Genomic DNA, 13,047 nt, shown 5'->3' with positions numbered 1-13,047 from the left:
CTTGAATGCTTCCAGAAAGAGGGATCCACAGCTTCACTGGGCAACCTGTTCCAGTGTCTCTCCATCCTCACAGTAAATAATTTCTTTCTAATATCTAGTGTAAATCCACCCTCTTCCAGTTTAAAACCATTTTCCCTCATTCGATTTCTACCTGCCCTTATAAAAAGTCCTTCCCAGCTTTCCTGTAGGCCTCCTTCAGGTACTGGAAGGTGGCTATGAGGTCTCCTTGGAGCCTTCGCTCTCTCAGCCTGTCCCTGTAGGGGAGATGCTCCAGCCTTCTGAGCATCTTTGTGGCCCTCTCCTGGACCACCTTCAGATGTTAATCTCCATGTCCTTGTGTTGAGGCCTTAGCTCTGGACACAGTACTGTAGGTGGAGTCTCACAAGAGCAGAGCAGAGGGGCAGAATAATTTTCCTTGACTTGCTGATCAAACTTCTCTTGATGCAGTCCAGGATACGGTTGGCCTTCTGGGCTGCAAGTGCATGTTGTCAGCTCATGGGAATCTTTAATCAATCGACACTCCCAAATCCTTCTCCTCAGGTCTGCTCTCAAGTAATTCTCCACACAACCTGTATCTGTGCTTGGCATTGCCCCAACCCAGGTGCAGAATCTTGCACTTGGCTTTGTTGAACTTCATGAGGTTGGCATGGACCCACTTCTCAAACCTGTTCAGGTCCCTCTGGATGGCATCCCTTCCCCCTAGCATGTCAACTGCATCACTCAACTTGGTGCCATCTGGAAACTTACTGAGGGTGCACTTGAACCCACTGTCCATGTGACCTACAAAGTTGTTAAATAACACCTATCCCAACACCTATCCCTGAGGAATGCCACTCATCACTGGTTTCCACTTGGGTATTAAGTCATTGACCACAACTCTCTGAGTTTGACCACCCAGCAAATTCCTTATCCAGTGTGTGGTCCACCCATCAAATTTTTCTCCAATTTGATGACTAGGATGTCACTGGGAGAGTGTCAAACACTTTGCACAAGTCCAGGAAGAGGATGTCAGTTGCTCTTCCTTTATCCACTGCTGCTGTAACTCAATCAGAAAAAGTCACCATGCCTATCAGGCATAACATGCTCATAGTGAAGCCATGTTGGTTGCCACCAATCACTTCATCTTTATTTTCCATGTGCCTTAGTAAGACCTTTGGGAGGATCTGCTCCACAATCTAGGAAGTGCAGAAGTGAGGCTGACTGGTCTGTAGTTCCCTGGATCTTCTTTATCTCACTTCTTGAGAATAAGTTCAATTTTTTCAAGAAGAAAAAAAAAAAAAAAAAAAGACCCAGGGAACTGCTACCTTCAATCTAAAATAATGTGGTTTGTAGCATTCTTTTTACTACTTGCTTACTGTAAGAAATTAAACAGTTTACTGTAAAACAGGCTTCTGACTGTACTGTACTGATTTCATGAGATGGTGGCAGTAGAATCCAGTGGAAAAAAACTACATAACAATTTTTTTCAAAAATCTGATGTATGCAGGAATGTTTACAAATTCGAATATTTCTTCAAACAGAGGAGAAATGAAATTGAGCCATGATCCAAAGCTCCCAGAGAATAACAACTCTCGCAAGGACATGATAGGGCACCTGCAAGGAGGGAATCTCCTCCCTGGGGAATTTTTGTGTTGTCCTGTGTACAGCTGGGAGAGGGATTCAGTGATTCTTATGAGTCTCTTCCAACTAGGAAAATTCTATTTCCACGATAAGCAAAGCATCATACACAAAGCTGGATATAGAAAAGGAATAGGTGGCTTTCAGCATTATAGTCAGAAGGCATAACCAACACTGCTGCCCTTAGAAGGTCTCTTTCTGCTCTCATCATATATCCTGTTCTGTTAATCAGTGACCATAAAGGATAGCTGGATAGCTCAATGAATGTTTTCTTCTCTGTGCAGTTTGTAGTATTCTCAAGGTCTGCTACACACATAAATTTCAGCAGTGAGTCGGTGGAGGGACCTTCTCTGTGGGTAATAAAAGTTACTTTATATCCAAATTATAGTTAATTAAAAAATAATAATGAGAAAAAGATACACCTGGAAAGAACATGACAGTGGCAAATGAGAGACTCTGGTTCTATTGTTGTCTGGTTGTTGCCCACTGTATTAGTATAGTCAAGTATGCAAGTATGTCAGACATTTAAGTATGAAAAACCTTGTGTTCAGCTACTTTTCCGTAATATTTTTTTCTTCTTTTTTTTCTTTTTTTTTCTGTACAGTAATTCCTGTCAGTCCTGATGCGCCTTATTTCATTATGTGGTACCTCTGAATGTTAATTTTCAGGTTCTTCTGGCTGAGAGATGAAGGGGATACACTGTATTTAACTTGCATGCCTTATTGAAAGAAGCAGTCAACTTCCAAATCTGGCTATCTATTCAGGAGAAAGGAACCAACTTGAGAAAGCCACCATGTAGAGCACAAATCCGTTATAATCAGCTATTGCCTCAGTGTGCTTAATTTAGACACAGGCTAAAGACTATTATGTCTCATGAGGCACATTTAGGTTCTTGTATCCTAAACTGATCTTCTGGCCTTGGTGAAAAATCTGAATTTTCTTTATCACTCAGTTTGGTATGGTTCTAAGTTTAAACAGTGCATGACTGGATGTTTTCAGTGGTGAGTGGAGACAGGACAAGGGGAAACGGCTGGAAACTGCAGCATAGGAAGTTCCGCACAAACATGCGCAAGAACTTCTTTCAGTGAGGTGACGGAGCACTGGAACAGGCTGCCCAGGGAGGTGGTGGAGTCTCCTTCTCTGGAGATGTTCAAGACCTGCCTGGATGCCTACCTGTGCGACCTGCTGTAGGGAACCTGCTTTGGCAGGGGGGTTGGACTTGATCTCTGGAGGTCCCTTCCAACCCCTACAGTTCTGTGATTCTGTGATGTCAGTTGTATTCCAAAAAGGTTTGCAAACTCAATGTTTTTGTAAATAAACTGAACACAGAGTGTACTAATTCTGTTTCTTTTTTAATTTAGTTATTTTCAGAACATACATTATTCCAGAAAATGTTATGCTTTTGGGGGTCATATAGAAGGAATTGTCCATTAGGTCAAAGTGGTTCCTGGAATTACTATCTCCAAAAGAAAACAGGTTTTTGTTTTTTGTTTGTTTCTGAAAGATCTAATTGGTGAAGTTCAAAAGAAAAGCTACAGTGCACACACAGAGTGAACAGTCAAGGAAGTTGAACCAGAAGACATTTGGGAACTAAATTATTTGATGCTGTAACAGAATTCAGATACTCTATGTCTTCTTTCACAATAATAACAAACAAACAAATAAAAAACAACCGCAGATGGAAACACTCAGTCTTTGCAAGCTGAATGTATTACTTTAATGAAAATATGAGCAAAGATATGCAGGTAACAAGTTCTCAGTGTAGGGAACTACAGGGAGCTACAGCCATATGTCATGGTGAGATTGTCAGATGATGGGGGGAAAAAAAAGAAAAAAAAAAAAAGCCTGTGAACCATATAACAAAAACACTGCACAATAAATCTTTCACTTAGCAATTAGCAAAAAAGCAAGTCATGGATAACAGGGATGCCTTTACATGTCACTTCAGGGGAATATTTAAAAATAGAAGAATCCTGGAAAAGAGAAAAGAATCAATACAGTGATTAATGACAGTAATTTCACAGAAACATCTGGGCAATTAAGCATGCTCTTTAGGAGTTGTTTCTTGCAGTGACTTGTGAAGGATTAAATGAGTTACAAACCAAATTTCTCATCAATATACTGAATGTTGTTAGTGTGGTAGCAATACCTATTTCAGCTTGGCAGCTTTCCAGAAATTAAATACTAATACAAAAACATATGCTTAAGCTGCTTTGTTTTTGCAGCTTATTCATTCTAGTTTTCCTCAGTTATAACTTGAAAATTTCAGATCAGGACTAAAAAACATCTTTGGTGAAAGAGGTACTTTAGAGAAAATGCCTATTTAATGCATTTAATGTGACAAACATTGAATCATAGAGTCACAGAATCATAGAAAATTTGTGTAGATGAGATTGAAAGGGACCTGCAAGGCCATTTGGTCAAAACACTGGTCAAGGAGGGACATGAAGAGTCTGTCCACGACCATGAGTAGATAGATTTTGAGTATGTCCAAGAAGAAAGATGCCACAAACTATCTGCAGAACATGTGCCATTGCTCAGTCACCTACACAGTAAAGCCTCTTGCTTTCTGGTTTGTGCCCTTTGCCTCTTGTCCTGGCATTGGGACATCACATTGCTCAGGGCCCCATCCAACTTGGCCTTAAATATATCCAGGGACAGGGCATCCACAACCTCGCTGGACAATCTATTCCACCACCTCACCAGTCTCTCATTAAAGAACTTGCCCCTGACATCTAATCTAGAACTTCTTTCCTTTAGCTTAAAACCTTCTCCCTTGTCCTGTCACTATCTACCAATGTAAAAAATTTATTTCCCTCATGTTTATAAGCTCTTTTTAAATATTGGAAGGCTACAATGAGGTCTCCCTGTAGCCTTTTCTTTTCGAGGCTGAACAAGTTCAATTCCTTTAGGCTATCTCCACTGCAGAGGTGCTCCAGTCCTCTGATCATCATCTTGGCACTCTTCTGGACTCTTTTCAACAGCTACACATCCTTCCTGTATTGGGGACCCCAAAATTGGATGCAGTACTCCAGCTGGGGCCTTCCAAGGGCAGAAGAGAGGGGGGAAAATCATTTCTTTCACCCTACTGGCCACCTCTCTTCTGATGGAACCCAGGTTACTATTGATTTTTTGGGCTGCCAGCTCACACTGCTGTCTTGTTTTTCATATATCAGGACCCCTACGTTCTTCTCAGCAGGGCTTCTCTCAAGGATTCCTTCTCCAAGCTTGTATACAAGGGCCCAATTTACAACTTTATCCAGTTTTCTCTGGATGGTATCTGTTCCTTCTGCTGAATCAGCTGCAATGCTCAGCTTAGTGTCCTAAGCAAACTTGCTGAGGGTGCACTCAATCTTATCATTTATCTCACTGATAAGGATGCTAAAGAGTACCTGGCCCAAGACAGATCTCTGGGGGGATGCCACTTGTTACTGGCCTTACCTGGACATAGAACCATTGACCACAACCCTCTGGCTGCAACGTTTCAACCAGTACCTTATTGACCAAATAGTCCACCCTTCAAATCCATACCTCTCCAATTTAGAGTTAAGAATATGGTGGGGAACTATGTCAAATACCTTGCAGAAGTCCAGGTAGATGATATACCTTACAATTGCCCACCAATGCGATGACTCTGCCACAGAAGGCCACCAGATTGGTCAGGCATGACCTTCCCATGCGAAGCCATGCTTTAATCGTCTTGGTGGCCCCACACTGGGGTGTTGCCAGTCTCTCTCATGTCTCTCTTGTACTGAGGACCAAAGAAATTGATCCAGCACTCCAAGTGTGACCTCAACATTAATGAGTGGAAGGATCATTTACCTTGAACTTCTGGAGATACTTTTCCTAATGCAGCCAGGAATTTTGTGAGATATTTTAATGCCACATTGCTGACTCCTGTTCAACTTGCTGTTGAGCAGGACCACCAGGTCTTTTTCTGCAGAACTACTTTCTATAGCTGCTTTTATCCCTGGTACCTGGGGTTGTTCCTTTCCAGGACTTCACAATACTTGTTAAACTTCATGAGGTACCTGTTGGTCCATCTGTCCAACAGGTCCAGATTCCTCTGTATGGTAGCATAATTCTCTGGCCACTCCTGGCCATAATTCAGCCACTCCTCTCACTTTTGTGTCATCTGCAAACTTGCTGTGGGTCAAGATAATTAAGAAAACTGTTGAACAGGATTGGATCCAATATTAACTCCTGGGATACTGTGCTCATTTCTGGACTGCACTAGAATTTATACCACTGACAACTGCTATCTGAGCCTCACCATTCAGCCAATTTGTGATCTTCCTCACTGCCTGTCTATTCACCTCATATATTGATGTGTTTCTTATGGGGGACAGTATCAAAGGCCTTACTGAAGACCACGTCAGCAAAACCTACTATTCTCCCTGTGAGTATCTATCTACCTAGTTCATTAAAGTTCAGTCTTCAGGAGTGGTGAGCATTCAGAATTTTCCCATTTGGCTTAATAGATGATCTGTAAAATACTAATTTCCTTTATCCTTAGTTTATTTTGTTTGGGAAGTCCAGATGTTTAGCTGATGTTAACTAAATTTTCTAATTTTTACTGCATCTTCACCTATGAAGTGATTGATATAAAGTAGAAATGGATCGATTTGGATTTTTTTTTTTTTTTTTTTTAATTCTTATGTTTCAGAAATAACACACTTTCTTGAACTTAAGACACTAAGATATTTAAGACTCTCTAAATCTTCACATTCAGAACTGGTGTTTTGTGTCAATTACCTGCAGACAAAGATAAATGGGAAGCACTTTCTAGGCTGAATGAGTAGACTCATGTTTTATTTACACTGTACTTTTCATGGTTTTCTTCACACATAAGAAGTGAAGAAATACAGATTCCTGTTCATCTTTTGTTTGTAGTGACAGTGACAACAAACCCTAACGAGTGGCATTCAGACATTACAGAATTAGGTCCACTACCATTCTACCTCTTCTTTGCACAAATTAATTTTCACCATTCTATTTTTATTTGAAAAATTAACTATTATTATTATTATTATTATTATTATTATTATTATTATTATTATTATTATTACACCTTGCTAGTATCCAGATAGTAACATTTCTCTATATTGTCAGCATCCGTTATGAATTCCTTTTCTGAAGCTAAGGTTGTCTGTAATGTTCTACTGTATCTAAAGAGAAGCAGCTATAATTCTTAAAATAATTTATACAAGTAAACCACAATGCCTTTATGAAACTTTTTTTTTTTTCTGTTCTCTTATTTATTGACAGATTTTTTTTTTTAATTACAACACAATGAAACCATGGTAAGTACATAAGATGCAATAGTATAAAAAGCCATTTTAACCCTTCCCTTGGTTAAGACACTTACAGCAGACAAGAACTGCCCCACCCCAATTCCCCCCTTCTCAAATGAAAACAAAATAAATATAAATTAATAAATATAAAACAAATCACTGCACAGCCCTTAACTCTTTGAGTGCCATGGCAAGAACCATAATGATGATTCCAGCATGTGACTTTTCTGTGGTTAAAGGTTGCCGCAGCAGTCAAAGGGTTATAGCATTGTAAACATAAGTACTTTGTTGAAAATGTTCAGTCTTGTTAATGGTCTTCAGCAATGAGATTATTCATGACCCCTTGACCTTTAATGATACAACATTATAAGGAGTTAAAGAGATAATAGCTTGGTGAGATGTTATATAGATTAATTAACCCATTTTTTTCTAACAATGCAATATGAGGTCTTGATTTACTAATAAAAGACAACTTGTGTATAATAAAACACTGTTCAATGCATTGATCAATAAAAACAATGAAAAAAATCAGTCTAAGCACCACAAAATTTTGCCTGATAATATCTGACAGTCATAATACACTTTAGCACCATTTAGTCAGCCTTGCATTTGCACACAAACAAGCTTTGTGTTTGTCAGTAGAAGCTACCTGAAGGAATAACATATGTCAGTTATAAAAACGTTACTGTATAGAATGTTGTGTGAGCCAATAAAATAAAATAAAATAAAATAACAATAACAGCATGAAATTTAGTTGCAGAAAAAATAAATGCTCCAGTTACTTTGTTAATAACATACATTCTAATGAGCAAACATGGACATGAAATGTATGGGGCAATGCAGAGAAAAGGAAAACAGTTGAGGAATTTAGATCACACAGGGAAGTCACATCTCATACAATTTTTAAATTAAGTGAGCAATTGCTGGGTTGCTCAAGAAGAAGAGCTTGAAAAGAGTTGCTGTTTAACGGTGTGTGGGTTTTACAGTCATGGTATGAATAAAACCGCTTTCAAAGATATCTTAGCAACTGTTCCTTGTCTTTACATGAAATTTTTGTTTCTTGTTTCTTCTTCCTCAGAGGTGGAGGATAAACAAGTGTATCATGGTGTGAGGAGTAAGGAGTGTGTCAGAGTCTCATAAATGTATTAATTACTAGCTAACATACTGGAACCAGTTACTTCTGGAATTATAGGGAATTAGGTGGAGGAAAGAATGGCAACTAGATGGAAAATTGAATCAGCTGCTACAATCACAAATAACACCCAGCAGACAAAAAGAAACAATCATGCTCTGGTAGATATAAAGTTATAGCACTTGGATGGAAAGTAAAGTGCATGTTTGGAAAGTAATGGAAACAAGAATGCGTATGTACTATGCAAAAAATGCCCTCTTTTGTACATAACCATATCAAACTCCGACTACATACAGATAAAAGCAGGCATACATGTTTGCTAACTATACTAACCACTGGAGTGGCAAGGAGAACTCACTTTCTTCAAACATATTCTGCACATATAGGAGCATTAATCATGTGCATTAAACTTATAGAAGTCAAACATTTGTACCTTTCTAGGGAGCCTGCTTTATGAGGGGGGTTGGGCTAGATGACCTCCAGAAGTCCCTTTCAACCCCTACAGATCTTTGATTCTCTTCAAGTTGTGACTGAACTGTGTAATGAATCCAACTCCCAGCCAACAATACCAGATGAAAGAGAGAGCTCTTCATGAATGTGTTATTTTTTATGCCTAAAATTTAGGATGCTAATACAAGTAGGAAAACTTTCTGCCATTCATCAGTCTGTTGTGCAACAGCAATAATTTATTGATGGTTGAAGCTTGTGTATGAATTGACTTGTGGTAGAGAAAGGAGTCCAACCCTACAGTTATTGTTGGAATATCCACACATAGATCATAGACTTTGGAATGAAAAGAAATAAAAAAGAGAAAAAGTTAAGTTTGAACCACTGCAAATAATACCAAAACATTAAAAAAACACAGATTTCTAGACTGCTCATCTCACACAGAAAGCATGAATGTAAATTATTTTTATATTATTGTACAAATTACCAGTGGAACAGCCATGAGATGCAAATATGGATCCTATGATGATCAGTGCTGGCTCTGTCACATCATTTTAAAAGAGTTATAGGATGGCTGTGTCAATGAATGTCAGAGAATTCAGAAATCTGAAGTAAATAACATGGAATTCAGCTATTAAGGGACTGGATAATGAACAAGATTTAGTGAAAGATATATACCAAGTTCCTCAAATGTGAAAATGACATGATTTTGAGAAGGTGCTACCTTTTCACCATAGACAAAAAAGCTGCATTTCCTAATGATAGACTGTAAAAATTCACATGATTAATGAGATGTACAACTTCTTTTTTCTTTTGTCTGTAGAGTAAATAGACCATTTCTCACCTGCCTACTAAGATCAAAATACATTACAAATTGGATCAGCCAGGAAGCATGTCAAGGCACAGTGGAAAAAGTAAAATAAGAAAAGAAGGGGGGAGGGATCAGAAGATTGAAGTTATTTATCAATTTAAATAAACAAACAATATATGAAAAGTCCAGAGGTCATAGATTTGTTTCTATTATATCAAATGCTTCAGGACTGAGAGATTATGGAGATACGTGGCTGAATTTGGACTAATGTAAGGAAAGGCTTCTTTTTGCTTATGTCTCATCTGGCAGAGTTCTTCAAATGACAGTTAACTAGTTGCTTCTAATTTTTGAAAAAAAAATAAAAATCTAGAAATATTTAATTGTGATAACTTTTTAATATCAATTCAGAATGCTCCTGCTTTGAGTAATCCTTTCTCCAATTATTTATAATTGCCACAGATAAGCAGAGTGCTATATCTCTGCATTTGTAGTGAGGTTTAGAGCAACTGTACTGAGGAGCCTTTTTGGTTGACTGCTGTATAGTGGTCAGCAACATCAAATTCAGAACTCAGTGGACTTTCTAGAGTCTAACGAGTATTCTTTTGGGAGATCACTAATACTTTTAAAGCTATCATCAAATTCTGATAATATCTCTCCTGTTTGAATTTCAATAACCAAAGTAGTGGGTACGTGAAATTTTCTGTGGTGTCAGTCATCTTTCGTTCATTCTGTCTATTTGTTTTTGCACTTTCAATTAAGAACCAGAGTGTTTTCATTCCTTTTCTTACATTATTCTAGAAATGAACAACAGAAATGCCCTTTCACTGCCTTTTGTGTGTCTTTCTGTTGTCTTTGATCAAAAGGCCTGGTTGGCTCTCCTGTGGATTTTAAAATTGGTGGTAAGACAGTTCTTGACTAATCTAAGTTTCCTCTGAGAAAGATTTCAATGGTGCGGCCCTAAAATCTGCATTTGCCATCTCTGTAAGCCAAGGACAACCCTGTCCAAAGCAATGCATATTGATAGCAGATGACGGCCTGTGCAACCTGTTCGATAAGAAGGGAGATTCATAGTCCTTGATCTATCCTATAAAAAGGTTTTCATTCAGACACAGAAAAATAGCAATAGTGAATGACACTGTAAGTACAAACTCATAAGCATGAATTGGCAAGAAATGTCAATTCATTCCAGAAACACACAAAGGATGGATGTTAGTAATATACTTAGTTCACAATATTTCACCAAATGTATTACACTGCAAGAACTGAGAATAGATTATTCATCATCACACATTCCTTCAGTACTGGATTTCTGATCAAGATGAAATTGTACTGGGTATAGGAACCTCAGGTATACCTGCAAGTTGAGTAATAACAATTAATGTCCTGATAGTTTTTTTTTTAATTTTCAACTACCTCATTTTTCATGGCTTGAGTTCATAGCATGTCATTATATAAGGTAAAACACAACTATGCAAATATAAAAATGCCTTGTGGGTATGAACTGTATTTTGTAGTGATCATCTAAAACAGTGCTGTAGGTTGCTGATGATGTCTTCTAAATACATTTAATCACATTAACCAATTTCCTCTGCTTATATGCGAGCAAACTACTCAGACCTGACTTGAACATACTGATTCCATAAAATATGAAAATGATCAGTATGTGTGCACTGTCAGTTTTATGGCAATAGCCAAGCAATGCATATATAATATATGCATCTCTGTTTAGACTCAGTGCATGCCTAAATAAATATGGGGCATTTCAACTCAAATATATCAGCTGTACAGAAGAGCTTTTTTGGGCTATATGTAATATAATGTAATTGTTAACACTGGCAAATAAAGAATGTTTAAAACCACCATTTTACACTACTGACCAACCTCCTTTTTTCTATTTTTGAGGCTGTGCAATTATAGTAAGGGAACCAAAGATTTTTTGCACCTTATACATGAGTCAGTACTTACTGCACGCTGACCCTAGGCACTGTCAGCTTCCACAAAACTTATAATTTTATTTACAGCCATGTAAGTCATAAAAACATACGGAGTCTGAGTTTAAAACTCTCCCAGCATGCGAGAATGGAAATATAATTTAGAAACATCATTTTCTGATTTAACACACTAGTCTCTGCAAGGGGAGAACCTGTCTCAACAGGCACTGATTGGCATAGTTATGGTGTGCCATTACCACTGCATAAGTAATATAATACTTCTCTAAAAACTCCTCAAACTCTGCTGTCATATTGTTAAGGTCTGAGCAGTTACTGCAGGAAGCTATTTTATACCAGCCTTCTGTTGTTAATCCCACTTCCCCGAAACCCAGTTCCCAGAATGATGGATGGGTAAATGGATGATCCAGAACATGTGCATGGCACAAAGTAAAAGTGATTATTTAATGTGTCAGTGCCAGATGGCAAAATGAAGAGAATGCTCAGTATATATTTTTATTGCAAAAGCAAAAAAATTTTTTTTTCTTCTGGGGCATGGAAGACTATGAATTAAGATATGCTGAGAGCTTGCCAAGAAGATTAAGTGTGTAGCTGTAAAAAGGATGTGATGCAATTTCGTAGGGTAGAGATGGCTGTTAGCTAAATGGAAAACTTTGCTTTATGTAGTGGCTATTATAACTATCAGCTGTGGACAATGTGATTTTACAGAAGCAGAGGAAACCATGCTGTGTGACTGGAAAGCTTTGTGCCATAATGAATGGCTGCACAAGTAGTGGTTAGTGTTTATGTAGTTTATGCAACAGCAAGCAGCACCATGCTGCATGCACATCCAAGTGTAGAAAATTCTCTTTAATATTCTAGTTTGAATCAACATTTCTTCATTTATATCTTATCTGTCTTTAAAATTTATTTCAACTACACTGTGAGCAAACCAAAGTAATACTTCAAGCTCCATCCACAGAGCCACCATACTCTCACATCCTCCAGAATGTCATATCTCAACAACATAACAGGCAGCTACAATTACAAACTGAATATAATTTATAGATGATATGCTAAAGCTTATGAATACTGAGTAACAAAACCTGCTATATGTTCAACTCTATCTATGTACTTTGTAATTTTGAGAACAAATGCTTGCTGTGGTCACATACTGATGATCCTCCCAAAAATGAACTCATGATTGTCATTGTGTTTTCCTAGTTATATACATATATCAAATGTCATATCATACAGAACCTATGCTGTCTAACACTAGAGTCTACCTTAGATCAAATGTCAGATGGAGCCAGACTACACAAAGGGGTGGTCTGCTATCAGACCCTTTCAGCATTCATGGCACTGATGACAATATTGTTCTGTACCAGTTTCTAACATCTTTGATTACAAGTCACAAGAGTGGATTAGATAGATTGGACTCACACATTATTTTTTTCATGACATCATTGGCAGACAATTCAATAATTTACACGTCAGAAATGTCAGAAACATTGATTTTATATGTTATATGGTTCATTTACACCTGGTTGTGTAACTGACATATGTTTAAACACTTGTCTTATTTGAACCACACTATCTGCAGTCTGTGGTCTGTGAGCTAAGGAAGTATGCTTAATGTTACAGCGCTGGTTTCTCTGTGCTATAGCATTGTATTCAGTAACAGGTTATCTGCTCCTTGACTCACACACAATATTATTTATTTATAACATAGCTGAACACTGAGCTGGCCAGTGACTTCTGTTCCTTTCAGCGATAATAATGATTTTTCTTCTGGCTCATAAGGCTGCAGTCATTTAT

This window comes from Tetrao urogallus (genome assembly GCF_951394365.1).
Source record: "Tetrao urogallus genome assembly, chromosome: 3".
In the NCBI taxonomy this organism is placed as follows: Eukaryota; Metazoa; Chordata; class Aves; order Galliformes; family Phasianidae; genus Tetrao; species Tetrao urogallus.
Note: the sequence above shows the minus strand (reverse complement) of the source record.